The sequence below is a fragment of the Sciurus carolinensis genome, chromosome 14, assembly GCF_902686445.1.
Source record: "Sciurus carolinensis chromosome 14, mSciCar1.2, whole genome shotgun sequence".
Classification (NCBI taxonomy): domain Eukaryota; kingdom Metazoa; phylum Chordata; class Mammalia; order Rodentia; family Sciuridae; genus Sciurus; species Sciurus carolinensis.
The window spans coordinates 78,658,390-78,671,722 of record NC_062226.1 but is presented as its reverse complement, the minus strand read 5'-3'; the positions used below and the strand labels follow the sequence as shown (position 1 = coordinate 78,671,722).

The following is a 13,333-nucleotide window of genomic DNA, read 5'->3' as shown; positions in this document are numbered from 1 at the left end:
ATACCTGGAATGTACGAAAATGAGTGAATTTAGGCCTGGGGATGTGGCTCAGTGGTTGAGTACTTACCTCGTATGCAGGTTCTATCCTAGCACAAAACAAATCAACAACAACAACAAAAGAGTAATTTTTAACAGATAATAAATTGCAATTCTCTCTGAAAAGACTTTTCCCTAAGAGGGAGGCATTTCTCAGTGTGGACTTTATGTTCAAACAGGGAGAAAAGAATTTAGGTTCTTTAGATTCAGTGATACCTCCCTGATTTTCTTTTCACTTACAGCTCTCTAACACTGTTCAAATGAAAAGTATGACCTCTTATTCCCAGGAGAAATGGAATTTATTTTTTATTAAAAGCATTTGCTAATGCTTAGATCTATCATACCTTGCACATTTCCAGAGCAAACTGAGCAAAAGGTCAATGTAAATCTTCTTATGAATCAAATCCTAAAATGTTCACATCCCATAAAGGCCAATCTTTAGATGAAAGTGCTAAGAACTTCTTGTTTTTAAAAACTGGTGTTTTCTAGTTCTTAAGCTACGGAGAATTTTTGATGGCCAGGGGATATTGACTAGTGTGTTCATATGTGTACCTATTTTTGCAAGGTAAATAAGTGATTCACTTTTTAACCACGTAGCAGTATTTGCCCATGTCAAATAATTTTTAAATGTTATAAAATGTATACAAGAAAATCTTTAAAAACCTGTGCTTAAGTGAAAAATTTTATACCTAATAAGATATAGAAATAAAATTTCTACCTCTTTCATCTCCACCCCTCAAATTAGCACTTCTTCTCTTGGTTGCCAGGTCCCTCAGACCAGCACAGGGACAGGACTCGTCCCTGGGTTTGAGGACTGATCTCGGACAAATCAAAGGATGAAAAAATTAAAGAGTCTACCAGCTGAATTTGTAAACTTGAAGTTCTTTAATACAGGTAGTTTGATTTCAGTTTTAAATCTCCCCAAACCACCTACATTGACAAGGCTTGAGCTCAGTGACAACAGAATCTTCAGAGGCCTGGACATGTTAGCAGAAAATCTCCAAATCTCACACGTCTGAACTAAAGTGAAAATAATCTGAAAGATATCGGCACCTTGGAAGGTATGAAAAAATTGTATTATCTGAAAATCCTGGCTCTGTAATCTGAATGATAATGGAGAGAGTGCCTCAGGATCCTGCTGCAACTGACCTACCTGCATGGCTATGACTGAGAGGATCTGGAAACCCCCAACTCAGATGCAGAAGTGATAGTGTGGATGAAGAGGAGCATTAAGAAGGAGATAAGATAGATGATGAGGATGAGGATGGTGAGAAAGCATAGTTTTTTAAAAATTATACTTATTTTTTAAATGATATGTAGAAACATAAGTTGGGACTGGGTGTGTGGCTCAATGGTAGAGCACTTGCCCTGCAGACACAAGGTCCTAGTCCCATCCATAGCACTGCAAAATAATAATAATTATTATTATTAATTTAATTAAAATTAAAATTATACATATTAATGTTGTATTATATATGTCTCCACACATGTTTGGGAGGAAGAGTTTCGGGAAGAAGAAGATTTAGATGAAGACAAAGATGCAGAAGGGGAGGAAGAAGACAGGTCATCAGGGAGGAAGAAGATTTTGGCCACAGTAGAGAAATTGATGAAAATGAAGATGAGAATGAGGAGGAAAAGAAGTAAGTAGAAAAGGTGAAAGGAGGAAGAGAGAAACACATTGAAGAAGATGATTAAGACCCTAAATTACCTGCAAAAGCAGAATTCTGTATTGGTTGGGGTGCTTATGGATTTGGTAGTTGTTAAAGAAAAAAAAGGTAGGTGGCTGTGATACAAACCCCACCTGAAGAGCTGAAGAAGTGTTCCTGTGACAGTCTGCTTTCCACCATACTTTTTTTTTTTTTTTTTTTTAGTACTAGGAATTGAACTCAGGGCCCTAGGCAAGCACTCTACCTAAGCTTTTTTTTTTTTTTTTTTTTTTTTTTTTTTCATTTGTTCATTTGTTTGTTTATTTTTGCTTTTTTAAGACAGGGCCTCATCAAATTATTCAGACTGGCTTTGAACTTGAAATCCTCCTGCTTCAGCCTCCTGAGCAGCTGGGATCACACACAGTTGTGTGCCACCACACTTGACTCCCCTATCTACACATCTTAATGTCTACACAAAACACTTCTAAAAGTTTTGAATTCCTTCAAATCCTCTTGGTAACCCAACTCCAAGTTCCTCTTGGTAATCCACTTGAACCTTGGGTGCCTCATCTGTAAAACTAGCTTCCTTGATGAGCTCTCAGAATTCTAATTGTTCTTGGTTTTGTACATATCGTTTGCATAATAGGTATTTGTTCATTCTGTTTTTCAATGAGTGGGCATAAGAAGATCCCTTCCTATGGGGCAGGACAGAAAAGAAATCAAGCAATTCAGGCTTTGTTCACAACAGTGAAAATGCTAAATGTATTAATATTAAAAATGACTGGAGCTGGGGAAATAGCTCAGTCGGTAGAGTGCTTGCCTTATAATCGCAAGGCCCTGGGTTCGATCCGCAGCACCCCCCCCCCAAAAAAATGACTGATGTTACCGATATTTAGTCATTTTTTACATACAGAAACAATAATTTCATAAAGCTCAACCTAAAAATGAGATCATAATATTAATAATGAAAATCATGGCGATAGCTAATATTTGCTGAGGATTTTACACATGCTAGACTATGCTGTGAGGGTGAAGTTCTCCATGGATGGAACTGACCTGGCTTGTTTTACAGAAATGCATAATGCTAACTCCTCAAGGCATGGTTAATAGTGTTGCTTTGTAACCATGGGTCTCTCTAATTCAGAGGTACTGTGTACCAACTGTCAGCACTGTTTAATGATAATAGTGAGACGGATGATTTGCACCTAATCTTGGTGAGATATCCACCCTCAGCCCCATAAGGAACCTTTGCTTTTGAGATGTTTAATAGCAAAAACAGATCTTACTGACCAGAAGGAAATAGGAAACCCTGGCCAAGACTCCATTGGGTTTCCCTGGTCCCAAGGTGTTCCTTGCACATGTTAATGGTTCCTGATCTGAGAACAAAAGTACATCCTGCCTCAGCTCTTAGAGAGGGATAGTTGAGCTCCCAGCCGGCCTCTCCAGATCTGTAATGCAAGGAAGCTTTGGGTTATAATGCATATCTTTCCTTTAATATTGTTGTTCTCTTGTGTCCTTCTATTACAATATAAAGTAGATTTGTAAGCATGATTATTTGGGGTTCTTCGAGTCTATATAAGCAATTGGCCTGTCTACTTGCCACCATTAGTACATACACACTTTAAATACTAATCTCTTGATCCTCATGGTAACCCCTGAGACTGGTACTCTTGTTATCTCCGTTTTAGAAAGGAGGAAACTAAGGCACAGAATGGTTAAATGACTTTACCAAGATCATGTTGCATTAAATGAAGACAGGATTTCATCCCAGGAAGTCTGCATAATAAGAATAATGGTGAAAAAAATGTCTTAAACAGGTCTTTCAGAAATTGTCACAAGAGAATAAGATAAAGACCAGCAAAGGAAGCAAGATAAGAAACATGGGTTTTGGTAAGAGGAAGAAGGCAAAAAGAAGTCTGTGTAAGGAAGATTCAAAGAATGATTCATATCTCTAGCCTAAGTAGATTATGCAGCTTCTGACAAGCCCCTTCCATTTAGTAAACTCAGCAAATGGTTGCTGAGTGATCGAATGGATGAGGGAATGCTTGAATTCATAAATAAATGAGTTGCTCTGCCAAAGAAACCCTCTTGTTGCCGGTTCCTGAAGATGAAGAGAGGAGACTGGAGCAAGTCTCTTTCATAATTTAAAATGTAAGATGCTTTGTGATGCAAGTTGGGGCAGGGTAAAGCTGAAAGTGCTGATCATGATAAGACCAGGGTAGATGTTCACAGAGTCAAGGTTTTCATCAGAAGAAAAAGATGAATTTGTAACCTGACTGGGCATGGGAGCAAATTGGGGAAAAATCTTCAGGTCAGGTTTGGTAAGCTTGAGTTGTGCAGGATTTCAAATGTTCTAGAGGAGATTTAATGGATTCATGAACAGAAAGGAGAGAGAGCTTGGGAAATGATCTTGATTCTCTAACTCTACGGATTTTAGAGAAGTCTGACCCTCAGAGTACATTTGTAATGTCTTTCCCTCCCAATTCTTCCTCCCTTATTTCCTTTTCTCCTTCCTTCTTCTACGTTCTGTCCCATTTCCCTCTTTTACCCCTCTTTCCTTTCTATCGTCCTTCCTTCCTATTAATAAATAATTAAATTATAGTTCATAAAAGTGATAGTTAACATCAGTGAGATGTCAAAAGAAGAAACTGCTTTAGAGATGGGCAGCAAATGAGGAAAGAATAATTTGTCAAGAAGTCAGTTGAGGGCTGGGGATATAGCTCAGTTGGTAGAGTGCTTGCCTTGCAAGCACAAGGCCCTGGGTTCAATCCCTAGCACCGCAAAAAAAAAAAAAAAAGAAGAAGAAGTCAGTTGAGTGGATCATCGAAGAAAAGCACTAGAAAGCAGATCTGAGGAAAGGAAGTGCAGGTAGGAAGCATCAACTCAAATGCGTGAAGGAATGGACCTATTATTTAGGACACAAGCTGCCCCACGTGGTGAGAATAAATAATATGCATGGGTAAGGGCAGAGGATAACACTGGAAAGTTGACAGGAGCCAGATTTGGAAAAGACTTGTTGCACCTGACATCATCAACAGCAGCTCCCAAATGTGCACACTCCCACTTCCCTTGTAAGTACACAAACCAACTGGCACACCCTTGTTTCAGTCTGACTGGTGCAAATTCATATACGTCTTCCAAGATCTGAGTGGTTTTGGATCCTGTCAGCTATGGTGATAGAGGCTGAAACAATCAGTTGACCCTGAGCACAGGGCTTAATCAAAGTAATTTAATGGTGATCCAAAATCAGGTTTAACAACAAAGCCCCTCTGGGTCATATGTTTGTATGTGGGGAGAGATAGGCTGTGGAATGTCTCCAATGGGGGGAGAGGTGGCCTTTGGACCTATCTATTGTCCCCTGTCATTACTGGCAATGAAATCAAAGATCAGAAACTCAGCCTATGGAAGAATTTTATACAGGAATTTGATGTAATCAGATTTGTATTCTAGAAAGAAAATTTAAGACAGTTGAGAGAACCAGTAATTTTAGTTGAATTTACTTTCAGACTGTAGAACTGAATCCCTTAGAGGGTGTGACTCCTTAAATTGTTACAACAGAAAAGGGAAATATCTCAATATGTGTTAAAGGTACAGTCTTAATATTAATGACACTGAGTAAACACTTTGGAATTCCCCACCATCTACCATCAACGATTGATAATCATCTTAATGACAACCTGAACTGACTGCTCAGACACATGGACTTTGTTTTTCTTCCTTCTTTTATGTTATCTCAGTGATTATCAAACTCCCATGCACGTAAATTTAGTTGGTCTGCATAAAAGCACATATGCTGTGTTTTGTGGGAAATATTCAAGAGTCATTTTGACTTGAGACCTTTGCTTTATGTGCTGTCTCTAGTCTCTAACCTAAGTTTAAGAATCTCATCTCGGGGCTGGGGTTGTGGCTCAGTGGCAGAGTGCTTACCTAGCACATGTGAGAGACTGGGTCCGAGCCTAAGCACCACATTAAAAAAAAATAAAGAAAATAAAGGTATTGTGTTCATCTATAGCAAAGAATATTAAAAAAAAAAAGGGGGGGGAGCTGGGGAGATAGCTCAGCTGGTAGAGTACTTGCCTCGCAAGCACAAGACCCTGAGTTCGATCCCCAGTACCGCAAAAAAAAAAAAAAAAAAAAAAAAGTCTCATCTCTAGTCTTCTGCAATAGTCCAGGAGAGAGATGAGGAGAACAGGACCCAAGGTTGTGAGAAGGGACAGAGTGAAAGCATTTATCTAGAAAACAGGAACTTTGCTTCTGAGTTGTCTCTGCCTCCTCTCAGTATTCTGCCTCTTGCTTTCCACCCACGTTCTCAGTACCTTCTGCCCAACATTCGCTAGCTGTAGAATTAGGTGATAAGCCCCTGTTCTCTTTGGGTCAGAGATGGACATACATTCTCCTTTCTCTCTCTTTGGAAACTAGAAGCTCATGACAATTTCCTGACCTCCATCAGTTGACTCATCATTTCTTATATTCACATGTGTTTGGCAGGGCAGAGAGGACTTAACTGAGTCACATTCCTAGCCCCACCCCTGCAAGGCAGCCCAGACTAGCCTTGAATTTTCAATTTGTGATCCTCCTGCCTCACCCTCCAGAGTCTCTGGGATTATGTAAAGGTAAGCAATGCTGCACTCAGCTCATTTCTTGTATTCTCGAACTTGTCCATGACCAGTGATCACATATTCAGGTAAGCTACCATCACACAAGATCAGCATAACCATTTCAGTTATGACAATAAGACCTGCCATTCAAGTTTTTTGTGACTTTCTAAATTATTCACTTTCATTTCTACATGCAACTTGAAGTAGGCAGTATCTTTATATACTTTATACATTGAAATTTTATTGGTTGGAAATAAATGCATATTTGTCATAGTGAGTTAACATGCTGTGATAATTAATGCTAACTTCTAAAGCTACTAAAATTGTGAACAAAAGCATGAATGAATTTTCAAGTAATTAAATATATAGGAAAATCGATTAATACTTAAAAATATTAAGAGAGACTGGGCACCGTGGTCACACCTGTAATCCCAGCTGCTTGGGAGACTGACACAGAAGGACCTCAAATTTGAGACTAGCCTAATAAACCTGGTGTGACTCTGCCTCAAAGTGAACATTTTTTTAAAAGGTTAGGAATATAGCTCAGTGGCACATCATTTACCTAGAATGCATAAGGCTCTGGATTCAATCCCCAGTACTAGGGGTGGGGGGAATATTAAAAGAGTACAGCAACTGAGAACATTCAGGAGTAGAATTATATACTTTTGCACCAAAAAATATTATAAAAATTTAAGTAACAAAATACAGAATATTCAAGATTAGATTATACCATAGTTTTAATATTGGTAAAATAGGTAAATTTCCATTTATATCTACACAAAATAACCCGAAATTATTACACTCTTAAAGCCTTTGTCATTGTATTTAATCTTATGCATTTTGGCAATGAAAATTCTTATTTGTGAATGCTTCTCATCTTAGGGGGGAAACTAGAAGCAGAATACTACCTTTACACTTCAATATTTCACAAGGATGAATGTTTTTAAATTATATGCAACTATATCCATGATTAATTAACTTTAATTCAGAAGTAAAAGTAATATAATGAAAGGAAGAAAGCAACAGAGAAAAATGTCCATCTACAGATACCACATGGTATTACCTAGAGTCGTGCAGCATCTAACCTGTTTAACTGAATATAGTGGTCTTATACATTCAGGGTCAGTGATGTGAAGAATAATAACCTTTGTAACAACCTAGGAGCTGGCAGTACTAAGAAATGTTCATTTATACACTGTATTATCAAATTTTTTCTTTAAATTACTAATATTTTTACAAGCAAATTTTTCATTATAATTGCTTTTAATAAATACTTTCAGATTTATTCTTGTAGGCCAGAAGTTCATCCTGAAATATAACTTTATCTTCAGTAGAATATCCCTTTTAACCCCAAAGTCATTTGGCAACTAGTCAAGACATGTATTCTACATACTTCTAAATATGTGTGGATTTATTTTCTATATTCTTTTTCAGACATTGTATTAAGGCCATACTCAAGTATACAAAAATTTTGATTCCTTATTTTCCTTATTTTTCTCTAATCGTGTTAAGTTCTCATGAACTTCAATTTAGTCTAAAACAGAAAAGGTAATCTAGCCAATTCAAAGCAAATTTCGCAACCCCTTCTGGATTAACATCCAAGTGTACTCTGGGTAAAACCCTTCACTGCCCCTTTCTTCCTGGGAGTTATCTGAGTTCCAGAGCACCATTCCTGTGTCCCAGTATAGGGCAGGCAAAGCTCGGCACTGGCCAGTTGTCAACATGAGGACTCAGGGCTGCCCAGTTATCTCATATGATGAGACAGGCTGGAAATCCCAAAGTTTACATTAAAATCTTCCAGTGTATATGTGCTGCCAAATGTTAGCCCAGTGGGAGTCAACAACCCGTGCTTCATGCCGGAGGAAAGGATACCAAAAAAGGAGTCTTCTTTCTCCACCTCCCTTTCTGTTAGGTATTGGGTTGGTTGGGCTGGTCATGGCCACCAAGGGCTCCTGCCTGGACCTGTCCCAGCATAGGGTTATAAAGGCTTCAAGAGTGTTTTGTCCTTTGTTGTTTTCCCTTATCTCTATTCAAACCCATATAAAGAGTTAGTGTGAAAAATGGTATCTGTTTCCTCTCTGAACCAAGATTAATTAAGAAATGAATTCAATATTTTATTTATTATTATTTTAATGTTTTTATTAGTGCATTATTGTTATACATAATAGTGGGGTTCATTTTGACATAATCATACATGCACGGAATATAATTTGTTCCATTCTGGTCCCTAGTACTTCCTCTTTCCCTCTTTTCCTCCCTCTCCGTGGTCCACTTTCTCTACTCTACTGGTCTTCCTTCTATTTATTTATTGTTTTTCTTAATTGGTTCCTTTTAGATGTACAACATTCTCTTTTTTCATTTTACAAGACAAATGAAACATAAGAAACCATATGAGTCAAACAAAGTCATGTCTATTGACCAGATCTGGCCCATGGGTTGTAAATATTTTACTTATAGCACCTCCTACATCATACTCTTCCCTTAGAAATTAATCTGAATTCAGAAAGGTATAGCTATGTTCCTATTTAAAGGAAATACAAGAGATGAAGAAACAAGTTAAGTGACATGATCCAGAATATGGGACATTGCTCTCTAGGGCAAATGACCCCATTTTTCCAACAAGTCAAAGACACGGAAAAAGGGGAACTTGCATTGGGATAGTTATGGAAAAAAGAAACTTAGGCAATAGAACCACCAAAATCAACACGTGAATCCTGTTTGGACTGTTCTAAATCAACACCTTCGAGACAATCATAGAATTTTAATAGAAACCTGGTATAACATAACATTAAATATTATTAATTTTTCGATCTACTCATCAATTGGAGATGCTTCCTAAAGTACCAGTTAGAGATGCATCAATGAAAAACAATGAAATGCCTGATGTCTGGGGAGTACATAAGAATACAACAGCAAGAAAACTGAAGAGTAAGTAGAGGGAGGAGAAAGGAAAGTTGTGGCAATTGCTGAAGCAATGTGTCATTGCTTGGGGATTTATCATTCTCTTCTCTCAACTCTTTTAAATTTTCCAAAATAAAATTTGGTGGGGGTAGGGACGGTACCAGGGATTGAACTCAGGGACAATCAACCACTGAGCAACTATTTTGTATTTTATTTAGAAACAGGGTCTCACTGAGTTTCTTAGCGCCTCGCTTTTTTACTGAGGCTGGATTTGAATCAAGATCCTTCTGCCTCAGCCTAGCAAGCTACTGGGATTACAGGAGTGCGCCACTGCGCCTGGCAATAAAATGTTTTCAAATTATAAAAACAAAGGTTTTCTTCTTTGTATTTAGAAAAAATTCCACTATCAAAATAAAATTGTCATATCCCATGCTCTATACCAACTTTTCATCTTCTAAGAAAGGGAGGCCTTATGGGCTCTGCATGTCAGAGAAGGAGGTCTTCCTTCATGAGGTATTCATGCAAACTGTGCTCTCTCAGTTCTGATACCCCAGCTCCTATTGGTCTCCTGTGTTGTTTCCACTTCCAGTTCATTGGTTTGACTCTCCAACCTCATTCTGAGCTTAGCCCTGGCTATCTTATCTCCCTATACCCTGGCCTCTACTCTTTAGGTCAGGATTTGGAAAATACCATGGATAATCTAAGGAGCTGCCAATTTAGTAAACAACCACTATTCTGGGGCAGTGAAGTTCTCATGTAAGACAAAATGGATTTTTGTGACTTATTCTTTTTCTTGTATTAATGTATGAAATTAGTATCATTAGCTTCATGATTTTCACAGGAAAAGGAGAGCTATAGCACAAAAGCAGTAGTAAAAACTGAAGACAGCAAATCATTCTTTGGAGATGTCAATACTGTAATTCAAATTGTTTTAACCACAAGGTATCATTTTAAACACTAGCTTTTAAAAAAATCAACAAAGCTGAGTATGGTGGTACCCGTCTTTAATTCCACTCAGGTGGCTGAGGCAGGAGGATCTCAAATTCAAAGTCACCTTAGTGAGATCTTATTCCAAAACAAAAAAGGGCTAGGGATGTACCTCAGTGGTTGAGTGCCCCTGGGTTAAAGCCTCAATATCTTAAAAAAAAAAAAAAAAGTACCTAAAAACCCAGATCTTCTCCTTAAAGGCAATGCGTAAGATTAATGTTCTCTTTTCTGTCTCAGTTAAATCTTTCTTCTCCAGTTTCCCAATATGTAACAAAAACCTGTTTACTCTAAACTAAAACTTAAATTTCAAAAAAAATGTGGTTAGATGGAGCCATGTTATGTTACAAAACCACACGGCTGATTTTAGATCCTTTGGGTATAAACGGAGGAGTGGGATAGCTGGGTCAAATAGTGGAACATTACTTTAAAGAAGAATGAAATTATGGCATTTTCTGGTAAATGAATGGAGTTAGAGAATATCATGTCAAGTGAAATAAGCCAAAACCAAAACAAACAAACAAAAAAAAAAACAAAGGCCGAATGTGTTCTCTGATATGTGGAAGCTAATTCACAATAAGGGGCAGGAAGGCCGCTAGGGAAGAATAGAAATACTTTGGATTAGGTAGAAGGGAGTGAAGAAAGGGGTATGAGAGTAGGAATGATAGTAGAGTGAAGCAGACATTATTACCTTATGTACATGTATGACTGCATAACTGATGTGATCCTACAACATGTACAAATAGAAAAATGAGAAATTACACTCCATTTATGTATGATTTATCAAAAATGCATAAATGCATTCTACTGTCATGTATAACTAATTAGAAAAAATTTAAAAATTACAAAAAAAAAAACCCATATGGCTAAAATACAGTCATTTTGAACTCACATGTATAACATATGTCCACACATGGGCAGGAATACTCACCGATACTTCTGTTACAACCCTCAACTATTATCTCCCTTTGTTCTCTGTCTTCCAATCATAATGTGTATAGTGTCCTCAATGAGCCAATAAGAACAATAGCCCTTTCCCTTTCCCCTCCCCAATTTTAAATTGGTCAATCTAGTAGATTGTAACCCTGAGTTCCTTCTATCAGAACAAGGGCCAGTAAGGTGTTAGGGATAAAGATAGGCTGAGTGCCTGCCCAAGTGTGCTTGCTTGCCTAACTCTGGTCAATGGCACACCCTTCTACAGAAGTAAAATTTGCCTTTCCGAATAACTTTTGAGCATGTGACTGATTTCTTGTGGCACCTCAATATGTCTAACAAATACATTAATTGACTCTGTGCATGTGGTGCTAGAGACAGAATTCAGGGCCTTGTGCATGCTAAAAGGATGATCTACCACTGAGCTACACATTCAGCCCCTTAACTGACTTTTAAGAACTGGGAAGCAAAAAGAACTAAGTATTCCAAAATAAATCCTGAGGCATTGTTATTGGGGTGCTAAGAAAAAACAATGCTTCCAGATTCTACTTTTATGATTTCATGTTGTCAAATTCATTTTTGTTTCCAGTTGTTGGGTTTTGCCATATCGCTATGTTTAATGATAAATACAAAACTCATTTCAGGGTTGGAGTTGTAGCTCAGTGGTGGAGCACTTGCCTCGCAAGTGTGAGGCACTGGACTCAATCCTCAGACCACATAAAAATAAATAAATAAAGGTACAGTGTCCATCTACTACATATATACATACATACATACATATATATATATATAGTTTGTTTGTTTAAACCATTGGACTTGGGTCACAAGAATTCAAACTTTCGTTTTTCTGACTAGCAAATATGGACACAGACATGCCTAAAATATGATCTTGGGCATGTTCTTTTGATGATTTTGTCTTGGTTTCTACATCTAGAAAATGCCAATGTAATATAATATGTTCAACATTGGTTAAAACACAGAAGGCATCTGGCACATTGGACACACTCTCCTATAACTCTGCCATTATCATGGATCTGTAAATGAGTCCTTCACTTCTCCTAATCTGTTTTTTAATCACAGCAATAAAGACAACACCCCTTTCACTCATTAAGGACTAAATTAGTTAACACATGTGGAAGTGCACCATAAACAACATTTTCTCTGAAAATGTGAGTTATTGTTTTGATCCCATGCCAAGATCATACCTTAATGTACCTTTAATATTACTTCCTGCGCTGAGGAAAGAGAAAGAAATTAACAACAAAGATTTTCAACCAAACACTCAAAACACCTTTTGTTAGTCAAGCCTGAAAAACAAAAACAGTCTTTTTCTTTTTTTTTCTCTCTCTCTTAAATGATTTTTTTTTATTTATTCATTTATTTATTGAACCCTGGGGGTACTTAACCTCTGAGCAATATCCCCAACCCTTTTTCATTTTTTATTTTGAGGCAGGGTCTCACTAAGTTTCTTAGGGCCTTGCTAAATTGCTGAAGCTGGCTTTGAACTTGAGATTCTCCTGCCTCAGCCTCTCAAGTGTCTGGGATAACAGGCATGCGCCACCTCATTGACTGATGTGTTTTTAAACCAAAGCCCTGCTGAAAGATATGCGCGCGCGCGCGGACACACACACACACACACACACACACACACACACAGGTGGTGGATGGGGAAAGGGAGAGTGGAGAAATAAGGGAAGTCGTGGAATTGAGTCAAAGTGTTAACAAATGAAATAAGTGATCCATTGTTAAGATCGACATGTGCTTTTTACTAAGTACATTAAACAGTTCTTCAACTGAAAGAGATAGGAATTTAGCTCAAACTGGCTTCAGTAAAGGGAATTTTTGGGTCATGTAACTGATAAAATCTAGGGGTAGATCATATTTAAACCTGACTAAGTCCATGAAAGACAGCTTCCCCAAGGAAAATCAGGGATTTGGGTACCAGGAAAATCAATGAACATTAGGAGCCAAAAATAATGTCTGCCCATGACCATAAACAACGTAGAAGTTGTTTAGAGTGACAAAGGCAGAGCCCATGCTATATCAGTGTATCTGGTAAAAACACTGGTATTTAAGACTTGAAGCAATATCAAGGTTCTGATGAGGCTACAGATTCCATGATCATATTGGAGCAATTTTTATTTCAGAAGATACAACTAGTCTCAGGATAATGAACACAAATTATCTAGCACAAACTTGGCACATCATTATAATATGTTAGCTTCCTTTCTTCCT

The 13,333-nt window shown here is 37.7% G+C and overlaps 1 pseudogene; it reads left to right on the top strand.

Annotated features, from left to right (window-relative positions):
• Positions 1-872: 872 nt before the first annotated feature.
• Positions 873-1,680, top strand: LOC124964152 (acidic leucine-rich nuclear phosphoprotein 32 family member B-like; annotated as a pseudogene).
• The last annotated feature ends 11,653 nt before the right edge of the window (positions 1,681-13,333 follow it).